The sequence below is a fragment of the Pleurodeles waltl genome, chromosome 4_2, assembly GCF_031143425.1.
Source record: "Pleurodeles waltl isolate 20211129_DDA chromosome 4_2, aPleWal1.hap1.20221129, whole genome shotgun sequence".
Lineage (NCBI taxonomy): Eukaryota > Metazoa > Chordata > Amphibia > Caudata > Salamandridae > Pleurodeles > Pleurodeles waltl.
In genome coordinates, this window is record NC_090443.1 from 1,016,618,407 (window position 1) to 1,016,629,071 (window position 10,665).

General features: G+C 49.5%; 1 non-coding gene across 1 annotated transcript; it reads left to right on the forward strand.

Annotated features, from left to right (window-relative positions):
- The first annotated feature begins 8,950 nt into the window (after positions 1 to 8,950).
- On the forward strand, positions 8,951 to 9,022 carry TRNAE-UUC (transfer RNA glutamic acid (anticodon UUC)). Its single transcript has one exon. It is a non-coding gene; the product is annotated as a tRNA-Glu (tRNA).
- The last annotated feature ends 1,643 nt before the right edge of the window (positions 9,023 to 10,665 follow it).

Consider the following 10,665-nt stretch of genomic DNA (forward strand, 5'->3'; position numbering starts at 1 on the left):
TGTAGACCAGTGGTTCCCAACCTGTGGGCCGGGGACCCCTGGGGGTCCGCGAAGCCTCCTCAGGTGGTCCGCGGCTGCTTAAATAATTTAATAATATTAGGTCCCAGCTATCAGTAATGACTCCTTGGGGGTCCCCGTGTCCAATAATGATTCAGTGGGGGTCGCCGGGCTCCAGTATTGATAAAATGGGGGTCCACAGCAGTCAAAAGGTTGGGAAACACTGGTGTAGGCCTTTCAAAAGGGGTTATTTTCACAGGTCGAATTTGAAGTTTAAAATTGCCACAGGCATGTTGCCAGTGTGTTACTACAAGGCCACGAACAGCAGTTTTCTCTCATGAGCAGCCCACACATGTGCACAGGTGGTCACGTGTTACCAGCCCAGTGTCCCGTGCCCCAGCTGCACTGCAGTGGCCTTATGTCAAAAGTTGTTCTCCGGTGGTAAACATGTTGAGTCCAGTTCTGTGAATTTACTGTTAGTGAGACTCAGGTAGTAAAATTCACCCACAGTAAAGGTCCAACGACCGGAGGATGAAAGCGAAAACTCCTGATGGACAAAATAGGCAGAATCCATTGAAACAGCACCTTCATTCTTTTGTAGGTTAGGCAGGTGCTATTTGGTGTAACTGTCTTTATTGTCTATCGTTGAGGGGTTTGATTGCTTATGTGTGGGAAGGTGTCCCTTCCTGCACATAAACAATCACTAATGGCGGTTTGGCACTTCTGTGTGTGCTGCAGAATGTAGAATGCAGAATGCGGCACACACAGAAGTGCCAACGCGTCATTTTGAAAGGATTGTTTATGTGCAGGAAGGGACACCTTCCCACACATATACAATCATTTCTCGCATTTTGCTCTTTCTATGCGTGCTGCAGGATGCAGCCCGCATAGACAAAGCAAAAAACGAGCAGGAATAAATGTATTCGTCCTCGTTGCACCTTGCCAACGCCACTCCTGGGGTGGTGTTAGATTTTGGTTTACAAAATCTCGTAAATCTGAGACAGCTTCAGAATGCAATGGCTGTTGCTGTGGCACGCCCACAACAACACCCACTGCACGCCCCTTACACGCAAAGGGCTGCGTGTGAAGGGGCCGCATTTACTAGGTGACGATAAGCCACCAAAAGTGACTTAACGCCACCTTGTAAATGCGGCGTAGGGCGTAGCGCCACCGGAGCATCACTAAAAGTGACACTCTCGTGGCGTTAGGGGCTCGTAAATGTGCCCCACAGTTTATTATCCTTTCGTTGTTAAAGGATTTGCAGTGGTTGCTGCTGGCGGGGGAGGGGCATGTAAATCAGGGGGAGGTATGTTATGTTTTGTTATGTGTAGGGGCCAGGAATGAGACAAGGAACACTGTAAAAAACCTTCACATCACGTTTGTGTGCACTGGAAAAAATGTGTTTGACAAGATGAATGATTAAATACCTACTGGGGATATTTCTGTTTGGTAGCTGGGCCGTGGTAGAAATATTTGATTAGAAAAACATTCTCAGTCAAATAAAAAGCTTTTAGTTCACTTTGCTGAGATAAATTGTGGGGCTGTGACCTGAAATTAAAATGTGCTCAAGGCACTGCTGAGATTTGAACTCAGGTCCTCCTGTTTATTAGCCACAAGGATCCACAGTAGTCCTGGCTGCCATGTTTGGCATGTAACATCCTCACGGTTGTGGCAGTGCCCCCGTGTGACAATCGTTGTCATATAAAACTCAACTCAAAACAACACACTTCCTTTATGTCAGAGGAACTCCGGAACCGAATCTGGGGAAAATCACTGGAACCTTCCGGAATGCAATCGCGTTTTAAGACGTCACAAGATTTCAGTCACATTCATAATTACCAAACAAGCATTGGCAACGCTAGTGTGTTTGGATTTAAACAGAGACCTTCCCCCGCACTCAGTCATACCACTCACCCAACTTCACTCTTCACTCACACAGGCATTATTCACTCACCCATCTACACTATTCACTCACCCAACTTCACTCACACAGGAACTATTCACTCACCCAACTACACTATTCAGTCACAGAGGCACTATTCACTCACCCAACTTCACTCTTCACTCACACAACTACACTATCCACTCACACAGGCACTACTGACTCATGGAACTACACTATTCGCTCACACAGGCACTCTTCATTCACACATGCATTATTCACTCACGCAACTACACTATTTACTCACATAGCCACTATTCACTTACCCAACTATACTTTTCTCTCACACAGGCACTATTCACTCACACAGGCATTCTTCACTCACCCAACTACACTATCCACTCACACATGCACTATTCACTCACACAGGCACTATTCACTCACACAGACACTATTCACTCACACATACACTATTCAGTCACACAGGCACTATTGACTCACCCAACTACACTCTTCACTCACACAGGCACTACTTAGTCACACAGGCACTATTCACTCAAACAGGCACTATTCGCTCACACAGGCACTATTTACTCACACAGGCACTATTCACTCACACAGGCATTATTCACTCACACAGGTTCTATTCACTAACTCAGGCTCTATTCACTCACACAGGCACTCCACACTCACACAGGCACTATTCACTCCCACAGGCACTATTGACTCACACATGCACTATTCACTCACACAGGCACTATTCTCTCACACACGCACTCTTCACTCACACACGACCTATTCATTCATACTGGCACTATTCCCTCAAACAGGTACTATTCACTCACACAGGCACTACACACTCATACAGGAGCTATTCATTCACACAGGCATTCCACACTCACACAGGCACTATTCACTCACACAGGCACTACACACTCATACAGGAGCTATTCATTCACACAGGCACTCCACATTCACACAGACACTATTCACTCACTCAAGCACTATTCACTCACACAGGCAATCCTCACTCACACAGGCGCTTTTCCCTCACACAGGCACTCTTCACTCACACACGACCTATTCACTCACACAGGCACTCTTCATTCACAGGCACTATTCACTCACACAGGCACACCTCCCAGCCTGCACAGGGCAGCAGAGGTCAGTGCTGTGAACGTGTCACCATTGATGCTGCGTCGGTCACTAAACTCCGCCGCCAGCATCAGCATCACAGGGAGCAAAGCGGAGCAGGCGGGGTCCCTCGTATATTCAGTATTTTATGCTTCAGGTTAAAATTATCACCAGTGTTCTGTGTAAATGCACTTACAATTTCAGCAGCTGTTAAAAAAATTAAAAACAACGAAGGAACTCGAAACCTCAATCTTCTAATCCAAAGTCAGACGCCTTATTCATTAGGCCACGCGGTCACCTTACGGTACCACGCATAGTGCTGTTCACCCTCGCTCATAGAAGCCTGTATTTCTGTTACTAGGCGCTTTACTAGAAAGAAAGGGGCTCAGGGGCGCCCCCCCGCACCCTGCCCTCCCTGCAACCAGCAGAAGCTAAAAACCCTTCAGAACCAAAGGATCATAAACTGTGTTGATCCTTTCATTCTGAAAGGGTCTGGTCCTTGGGGGTGACTAGCAGTGAGGGGGAGTGCTGAGAGCGCATGTGTGTTTGGCCGGCCGTCTCGGGCTGGCCAAACACCCATGCGCAGTAGGCTCTCTCCAGCGCAGCACTGTGAGCAGCGTCAGGATTGGCCGCAGAGCAGGCTGGGGGCCTGTGCCTGCAACGTCGATGGAACGACGAGCGGCGCGTGTCGGTGGATCAGGTAACTCTTTATTATTTTTTTTATTTATTAAGTGTACCCCCACCTCCCCACGCACCACACCTGTTCTGCCCCTCGTGTGCGCAGCGAGCCGCGACTGAAGGGGCTGCAGGCGCTATATGTCCTCATTGCCTCTCCACACCATCCCTTACTTCCCGCACCTCCTAGAGTGCTGAGATTAAGTAGCAGAAAAACGTCCTTAGTACCTGAAGGTTTGTGTCCTTTCAAAATTGGACTCCTCGTCGCATGTGAACAAGATCACAAGTGCAGTTTGGAGTCCTCAGCCCACCTCTGTTTACCAACTTTTTCTCTCTTTTAGTTCATTACTGAAGCTGTATTACTCTCAACCTTCTTTCTGTCAGTCTTATTCTTCTATTCAGTTTGCTTTATTTTCTCTTTGCCTCTGTTTATATTTCTCCTTTCCTAAATCTCTTTGGTGGGCTGTTTCCTTCCCACTAATGCATGTTACTGGAGCATCTGTATGCTTTACCACTGCACAGAGCGGTAATCACCAACCTGAATCCACAAAGAATTGTTCTTGCAGGAGCTGAGTTTGTATCTTTATTTCTTGATCTGCTCTTTTTCTAGAAACATATGGTTTACTTGAGACTTGAAAGAAAATACCAGTCATAGTTAGTCCTCAACTATAAGCACCTTAGGTGTCAGAAGAAGCCTTCTACATGGTGTACCGCAGGTGTCTCCAACCAGTGGATCGTGCGCTACCAGTAGCTCCCAGACACATTCAGAGCAGCTCACAGTCTGTTCATTTTTAAATAAGCACAAGGGCATGAATTCCTTTGAAAGTTAAGGGAAGGCTCTCTGTTTTACACTATTATCTTCAAGAGATAGCAGGGCCTGATAATGAGCCACAAGATTTATGACCCAGACTGGAACTGGGGCCCAGCGGTGAAGAACTGTAGCACTGAGGTATTTAACCCAAACACAATTCCTTGTCAAGTGACTATTGGAGACGTGAACAAAATGATGTTTTTCACTGATTTTAAATAAGAAAAAAATGAAATGAAAAGTTACATTAATGATTAAGTCAAACTCTTCATTTTAATTTTCTCCCATTTCAAAGTTTTACAAACGCACACGCCTTCCTCCCAGTGGCCAGTAGGCGTTGTGCCGTAAGTATTACTGAAAAAATACGCCATTGTTTTCCAATGAGAGAAATTTAAAGTGCAGAAAAATCTTCCATATTATGAATATTCTTCCAGATTATTTTTCTGCATTTTACATTTTTCCCATTTAAAAAAAAAAAAAGATTGTATGTTTGTGTCATACATGTAATAGTGCCACATATAGCGAAAGGTATGTCATGTGCTGCAAGTACATATGACACAGACTCTCAGTCACCCATACAAATATGTCCATTGATATGCATACATGATCATACATCCCCAGAGGCTACGCTCTCACTGACGCACATGGAAGCCCTGTGAAAGTGCCCTGAGTCAAAGTACCTTGTTCAAACCACAGTATCTGTCTCTTTAGACATTAGGCTTAAAGCCAGGGAAGCTGGGTGTGGGGGTGTCTGGCAACGTTGCGCGAGGACGATTTTCACTGATCAGAAGTAGCTCTCACTACAGAAAAGGTTGGAGACCCATGGTCTAGTGGGCAGCATTCCTGGTGTTCACCCAGGCGGTGTGGATTCGACTCACCCTAGAGGAAGACCATCTTTAAATGCAAAGAGTTTACTAAGATTTTACTTCATTTTATTTCCACTTCGTTCCCCCCGTGTGTGCTTATTACCTTCAGCTTATTACCCAGAAAACACAGTGCATAAACAAACCCAACTGACCCCCCCTGCACTTGTAAGTTATAAAGTGATGGACACTTGTCCTCTGACCACATATTGATACCAGGGGGGTCCCTGAGGTTTGTCTTTTATGGTCCAATCACCATCCAAGCACTGTGTAGACCCGCCCACAACAATGGTAAAACGTCACCTTTAGTTTGTTTGTAGTATTTACACACAGGGCAGTGTTTTGTGTCCTGTCTGAAACAACATCCCTCCTGTTGGATCTGACACTGATTTCTGTGACAAGTGCAGTGAATCCCACATTTTGCAGACAGTGCACAGAGCACAGAATTGTATCATTCCAGGGGCCCTGCTTGGCGCGTTGTCAGATACACACCAGAGCCAGGTCCTGAGTTTTTCCTGTTTTTGGAGACAATTGAGGGTCAGAAAGTGAAGAGACTGAGGGCAGGGATGGCCCTTCAGTGGCTGATGCAGCGTCACTCACTGGTAATTAGCGCTCATTAAGATTTCTGAAACACAAAGGCGCAGAGTGAAGACTTTATTGCCCCAATAATAAGAGCCGAGGTGGGGCATTAACTTGAGCAGCAGTTGAAGGAGTGTGGAAAGAAAAGTGGGTTGGCTCCTCTGCCCGGGGTCATATATAGTTATCTGTTCAGTGCAGCGCCTGCAGCCTCTCAGTGCAGCGCCTAGAACACCTCATGTAGCGCCTGCAGCCCCTCAATGCAGCGCCTGTAGCCCCTCAGTGCAGTGCCCTGTAACCCCTCAGTGCAGCGCCTGCAGCCCCTCAGTGCAGTGCCTGCAGCCCCACAGTGCAGCGCCTGCAGCCCCTCAGTGCAGCGCCTGCAGCCCCTCAGTGCAGCGCCTGCAGCCGCTCAGTGCAGCACCTGTAGCCCCTCAGTGCAGCGCCTGCAGCCCCTCAGTGCAGTGCCTGTAGCCCCTCAGTGCAGCCCCTCAGTGCAGCACCTGTAGCCCCTCAGTGCAGTGCCTGCAGCCCCACAGTGCAGCGCCTGTAGCCCCTCAGTGCAGCACCTGAAGCCCGTCAGTGCAGCACCCTGTAGCCACTCAGTGCAGTGCCATGCCTGGAACACCTCTTTGCAGCGCCTGCAGCCCTTCCGTGCAGCACCATGCAGCCCCTCAGTGCAGCGCCATGCAGCCCCTCAATGCACCGTCTACAGCACTCAGTGCAGCGCCTGCAGCCCCTCGGTGCAGTGCCTGCAGCCCTTCAGTGCAGCTCCTGCAGCCACTCAGTGCAGCGTCTGCAGCACCTTGGTACAGCGCCTTCAGCCCCTCGGTGCATCGCCTGCAGCCCTCAGTGCAGCACCTACAGACCCTCAGTGCAGCACTGGCACCCCTCTTTGCAGCGGCTGCAGACCCTCAGTACAGTGCCTGCAGCCCCTCAGTGCAGCGCCTGCAGCCTCTCAGTGCAGCGCCTCCTCTGTGCAGCAACTGCAGCCCCTCAGTGCAGCACCTGTAGCCCCTGAGTGCAGTGTCTGCTGGGAACAGGAGCAGCAAGTGCTGCAGGTGATGCCTGTGAGGGCCTCCTGTTGTCCTCTGTGTAGCGCCACAGTGTCTTCCCTACAGCGCTGCAGTGAGAGACACTGCATGTAGTGATATAGCGAGGGATGCTGTGCAGTGCTTCAGCGAGGGATGCTGTGCAGTGCTTCAGCGAGGGATGCTGTGCAGTGCTTCAGCGAGGGATGCTGTGCAGTGCTTCTGTGAGGGATGCTGTGCAGTGCTTCAGCGAGGGATGCTGTGCAGTGCTTCAGCGAGTGATGCTGTGCAGTGCTTCAGTGAGGAATACTGTGCAGTGGTTTCCAAAGGGACCCTGTGCAGTGCAGTATTTTAGTGAGGGGCACAGTGCAGTACTTTAGTGAGAGGCGCTGAGTAGTGCTTTAGTGAGGGACACAGTGCAGTGCTTCAGTGAGGGATGCTGTGCAGTGCTTTAGTGAGGGACACAGTGCAGTGCTTCAGTGAGGGATGCTGTGCAGTGCTTCAGTGAGGGACACAGTGCAGTGCTTCAGTGAGGGATGCTGTGCAGTGCTTCAGTGAGGGACACAGTGCAGTGCTTCAGTGAGGGATGCTGTGCAGTGCTTCAGTGAGGGATGCTGTGCAGTGCTTTAGTGAGGGACGCCCAGCAGTGCTTTGAAAAAAGTTACAATTTCGGATTTTGCAGTTTATGTATTAAAGCACGTGGTGGCCTTCCTAAGGAAGGTGTTGGGCGCATTTGTTAGAAGCACTAACAAAGCGTCCCGAATACTTTAAAAGGAAAACCACTGAAATGTGCCGCATTGTTGTAGATTTCAGAAAATCTTTTTTCGTGCGTCTTCTAAAGAGCAACGACCAGGCGGGGACTCGCCCCTTCCCCTCACTCTCACAGTCAGACACCTTACTCACTCGGCCCCGCAGTCACTCACTCACTAGGCCCCGCAGTCACTCACTCACTCTGTACTCACTCGGCCCCGCAGTCACTCACTCACTAGGCCCCGCAGTCACTCACTCACTCTGTACTCACTAGGCCCCGCAGTCACTCACTCACTAGGCCCCGCAGTCACTCACTCACTCTGTACTCACTAGGCCCCGCAGTCACTCACTCACTCGGCCCCGCAGTCACTCACTCACTCTGTACTCACTCGGCCCCGCAGTCACTCACTCACTCGGCCCCGCAGTCACTCACTCACTCTGTACTCACTAGGCCCCGCAGTCACTCACTCACTAGGCCCCGCAGTCACTCACTCACTCTGTACTCACTCGGCCCCGCAGTCACTCACTCACTCCGCCCCGCAGTCACTCACTCACTCCGTCGCTGGTCCATTGCTTTCTCCTCACACGGGGCTGTGAGGGAGGTGGGCTGCAGGGGGGAGGAGATGGGGGGCCTCAGTTGTCGCCCATCTTACTCCTGCTCGCTGTTAATGCTCTAAACATGAATGATTTGTGTGAGTAAAACGTTGCCCTTCCTTCACCACTTGTGTCGCTACTCGGAGGCTGTGACATGAAGGAAGTACAGCATTAGATGAGGAAGTGACGCGAGCTCGACAGAAGTGGGGCGTTGTCCCGCCCGCCCCGCGCTTGCTCTGTTGTTGGTTTCCTCTCTGTTCTTGTTCACCTGCAGTTTGTTGCAGTCTTGTCTTTACCCCTCTCTGCCGCCCCTCCCGTCTGCTTTTCTCACCCTTTCAAGTTATTTCCTTATTGTCTCTTTGCTCGTCGTTTCCTTCCTCATTAGTACAATTATCTGGAGGGTTGTGTAATGGGGGGGCCGTGTTCACAGGTAGCAGCCCCCCCCCCCCAGGAATCCTCATTCGGCGTCACTTTCCATCTTTATTGAGTGTTTTTTTTCACACGTCCACGTCAGGTCTCTGTCTCGGTTGTGTGTGGTTGTTTCACTCACACAAACTTAATCCACACATGAGGGTAGACATCGATGTCACCACAGAAGACACGTCTAAGAGGCGCTGAGCGCAAAGCTGCTTCTATGCGCTCCCATATGGTCTAGCGGTTAGGATTCCTGGTTTTCACCCAGGCGGCCCGGGTTCGACTCCCGGTATGGGAAGATCTAATTTTTCACGCACTTGGCTGTTAATCGTATGTTTTTTTTTGTTAGAAGCAATTCTTGTCATACATTGCTGTGACATCGATAAAAGAACGGAGGATATCATTTAAGCATTCCATAATATTTTGCTTTAACTGAGGTGCAGATGAGATCCGTGGCCTGCGAAGGTGCCCGTCATTTTAAAGGACCCTTCGGACACGAACTCGCTGCTGCCAAGGGCTGTTAGGTGGGGCAGTCACTCCTTCTGTCACAAAACCTAAAGCCTTCACTCTCTGTGCGAAACGGCGCAGCTCAACGTTTTGTGTTACTTTATATTAACGAAGGTTGTTTGAAATATGTGTTTAAAAGAACCTTGCTTGATGTTTGTCGCACCGTTTCATGATTTTTACAGCTGGTTTACAGAAATATTGTCTGATCCTTGAGTGAGTAAATCGTCTATCACTATCAAGTGATGTTTTCCACATTTCACATCAGTGTGAATTTTATCTAACTTTAGTTCCCAATGTGTCTCCATTACATTGTATCAAACAGAATCAAGGTGTGAGCTCAGAAACTGAGTATAGAGTAGAGTGGCTTAAAGTGGAGTGGCACAGCGTGGCGTGGAGTGGAGTGACATAGAGTGGAGTTTAGAAGAGTTGTTTCAAGTGTTGTGGAGCGGCATGGAGTGGCAGAGAGTGGTGTAGAGTGACGTGGAGTAGCGTGCAGTGGACTAGCATAGAGTGGCATAGAGTAGAGTGTTGTAGAGCACTGAAGTTGTGTAGAGTGGCATGGAGTGGCACAGTATGGAGTGGTATAGAGTGACTTGCTGTGGCGTAGGGTGGAGTAGAGCCCCATGGCGTGCTGTGGAGTGGGGGGGCGTATATGGCAGTGGTGTAGAGTACAGTGGCGTAGCCTGGTGTAGAGAGGTAAAAAGTGTAGTAGAGTGGCATAGAACTCTTCAGAGTGGCATAGAGTGGTGAAAGTGGAGTGGAGTGGCATAGAGTGGAGTGGCATTGCCTTGTGCAGAGTGACCTGCGGTGGCGTAGATTGGCGTGGAGTGACGTAAGGTGGAGTGGCATAGGCTGGAGTAGAGATGTACAGAGTGGTGCGGAATGGTGTTGAGTAGAGTGGCATGGAGTGGGGTATAGTGGCATAGAGTGGAGTGGGGTAGAGTGGAGTACAGTAGCATGGTGCATTGTAGCTTGGAGTGGCATAGAGTGGCGTGTAGCAGCATGCCGTGGTATAGAGTGGAGTGGCATAGAGTGGTACAGAGAGGTATGGAGAAGCCTAGAGTAGACTTATGTGGATTAGAGCGGCGTGGAGATGTGTAGAGCACAGTGGAGTAGAGTGACGTAAAGTGGAGAGGCATAGAGTGGATTGGCGTGCCATAGAGTTGTGTAGAGCAGTGTATAGAGTGGTGTCGAGTAGATTGGCACAACGTGGGGTGGTATAGAGTAGAGTATTGTGGAGTAGCATAGAGTGGAGTAGAATAGAGTGGAGTACAATGGTACAGAGTGGCATAGAGTGAACTGGAGTGGTAATGAGTAGGGAGGAGTGGAGTGGCAGAGAGTAGAGTTGAGTGGCATGGAGTAGAGGGGGGAGGTTTAGACTAGGGTGGCGTAGAGTGAGGTGGCGTTGAGTGGAGTGATATAGAGTGGAGAGGA